Source organism: Bison bison, unplaced genomic scaffold (assembly GCF_000754665.1).
Source record: "Bison bison bison isolate TAMUID 2011002044 unplaced genomic scaffold, Bison_UMD1.0 scf7180017863830, whole genome shotgun sequence".
NCBI classification, from domain to species: Eukaryota; Metazoa; Chordata; class Mammalia; order Artiodactyla; family Bovidae; genus Bison; species Bison bison.
This window is the reverse complement of record NW_011494402.1, coordinates 7320-10299: the sequence shown is the minus strand read 5'-3', so window position 1 is coordinate 10299 and position 2980 is coordinate 7320. Positions and strand designations below refer to the sequence as shown.

General features: G+C 52.8%; 1 pseudogene; it reads left to right on the top strand.

The window, feature by feature from the left end:
- The first annotated feature begins 950 nt into the window (after positions 1-950).
- LOC104984084 overlaps positions 951-2980 on the top strand; it is a 3066-nt pseudogene continuing 1036 nt past the window's right edge.

Genomic DNA, 2980 nt, shown 5'->3' with positions numbered 1-2980 from the left:
CAATATTGTAAAGTAATTAACCTCTAATTAAAATAAATAAATTTAAATTAAACAAACAAAAAAAAGTCTGATCTCAGGTTAGTGCAAATCACTCAGGAGGAGAAAGGCTTGCCTTCACGCCAAGGATAAGCTTCTTGTATGAGCGCTGGTGTCCAGCCAGTGACAAAGGGGAATAGCACCACTTAAAAGATGGAGACACATAGATACCAGCCCTGGTACAGACACAGGATTGTCCAAAACAGTGCTATGCCAGAAGCAGAGATAGAGAGACACAGAGTGAGCTCTGTACCCTAAGGCTCTGGTGTCCCTGAACAATGGAGATCAACTGTTGCAAACTGTGGGGTTTTTCCCTACTCCCCTAGCATCTGGACAGGGACAGGTACTCTGTCCCATGGAGAAAAGTATCCAGCCACTTGGAGCCCCTGTGTATCATTTGGATACTCAGGGAGAGCTCCAAGTTATTGAAGGTCCTGTGGGAGACAGGAGTGTGTTGCTCAGATTGCGGAGCAGGAACCCGTGGTTGGAATTTCCAGATCCAGGTCAATGACAGTGCCTGGGGTAGTGGCAGATGCAAAACCTGCTAGCTCCCTAGAGCAGAATCTGGCCACGTGGTGGAGCTGGAGCCCAGGAACCGTGGAAGATGTCCTCCGGTCTAGGGGTGTGTCCATAAGGGTGCCGTCCAGTACCCTCTCAGCCATTGGTCTAGATTTGGGCCAGCAGCATGTGCGTGGCTCACAGCCTAGGGCCCTGCCTGTTTGGCTGATGTCCCAGAGCCTGTTCACCCTGTCCTGGGCTGACCACCACCCCTTTCTTCAGCCTCAGGCCATCCCAGACACACCAGCCACTGCCTCCAGACCATGCCTCTCACCCCCCACCCGGAAAATCAAGTGGGCCCCACAGGTTTATTGCAGTCTGGGCCGCCATTGCACACCACTTGCTTTGATGCTATTATGTCCCATCCTTTCACATCTGACCCAGCCTGGGGTCATGGCCAGGGCCAAGAAGAACATGAGAGGTGGTCAGAGGAATGCGGGAGCGTCCTGGGACCCCGGACCTTCTTAGTTGTGAGGCCGGGGGTCAGGGGGATGGGGCTCCACAGCCTGCCCTTGTGATGCTGTGCACGGCTGTGACCTTGCAGCCACCAATTGTCACACCAGGCGAAGATGCCACTCTTTTCAGGATGGAGGCGGCAGGGGATGGCGGGGCCCTGGTGGACAGAGCCATGGTGGGGATCAGGCAGGTGTTCCAGCTGCTTGTAGAAGACATCATGGAGGAGGTGGAGGTTTTGGCTGATGAGGAGCAGCAACAGGGGTCCTCCCAAGACCTGGAGGAGAAGATATTAGGGGATCAGGGCCAGGAACAGCCGGGAGGCCTGAATGAGCTTCTAGAGCTAGATGCGCTGCAGGCGCTGGCCACCCTGCAAGTGGAACTGAGCTCTGAGCATGAGAAAAACTGCAGAGCCTATGTTTCGTTCATGTGCAACAGCCATCAGAGGAGGAAGCGTGACTTGGCTCAGAGAAGTGCCGTTATCCAGGGCATCTATGGCTTCTGGGCCAAAGCGGTATCCTTTCTGCTGCTCCTTGGGGTCTGCTGCTCAGGAGGAGGAGGAGGTGCAGAGGCAGGAGCAGGAGGATGGGTGGGGACGAGGGCGCAGGATGGGTGCTGGTGGACCCTGAAGGAAGTGTGGTACTGGGCAATTGGCAGGCTCCAAAGGCACAGCTGAGTAGAGTCCAGGCAGGGCCACACCTGCGAGTGTTGCTGCCATGACTTTGTGTGTCTACTTTAAGCCTGCATCTGAGGAAGAGCAACTCCGAGGCCTCTAAGTCAGGAATGACCAGAGACAGTACACCAGAACAGCCTCGACAGACAGTTATTGTTGTAAATGTGGATGATCCCCAAATAACTGAGACATGGGAGTCACACACACACACAGATACAAGTACACACACACAAACACATACCAACTCCTTTGCTTTCGGACACGATTTGTTACAACGACTGCAAGTCTGACCATGTAAGCAATGACATGCCACTACTCAGCATACACAGGTCTGGAGAAGAGTAGGGATCAGAAACAGCCCCTTCTTGGGGAATGCAGGCCACCTCAGATACAGAACACCACAAGGAACCCAGAGCCATGAGCGTGTCTGATGGTATGGCAAAGCCTGATGACATCAGCGGTGGCTGGGTAACAGGCAGTGCCCAGCTCCTTGCAGATGCCTTTTCCAGTATCCTCGTTCCACCCCAGACTAGGACTGATGCTCCTGGCTCTTCTTGGCCTGGCATGTGGCCTGAATGGCTCCTTGATCTAAAGCAGATTATAAACCACCCTCAAGTTTCTGTCATGATCAGCAACCAAGATAAAGACTTTCTTAGCTACAGGATCGACTTGAAGGTCAGTGAGGGGGACTGAAGATGGGAGGGTATGGGACCTGGCAGGGAGTGGGAGGATCATGTTAACCATGTGCCTGCACTGTGAGATTTTGCAGAGGCATCGTGGAAGCTGTTAATGCCTGCCTGGGAGGCAAGCTGAGGCACCTAGAAGTTTGCACCTTTACCCTCGTCCCTATCCTGGCAGGTGCAGGTGCAGAGCCATCCAAGGTCCTGCTGCAAGCTGATCTTTTCCTTTTGGGACAACTCCTACTTCTGGAACACGATGATCATTAAGGAGTATTACCTTGACATCATTGGTAAAACGTGGCTCTAGGGTGGTGAGTGTAGGTGTGTAAGGAGGTGGATGATCCACCTGCAGAATCCGCCCCTGTGTTCCCTGTCTTTCTGGAGATTATAGGGCACTTTATTCCACTCCAGTCCACTGGTTCTGGGACTTTGAATGAGGAACACAAGCCGCAGGCTGGACATCAGGAGCCTTAAATTTCTCAACTGGTTGTCAGGCCACTACTGCCCAGAATCAAAAAGGATTGCTCAGGTGCAGTTGCTTTGGGCTTGCATACAGGTGACTATTGATGATGGAGTTCTT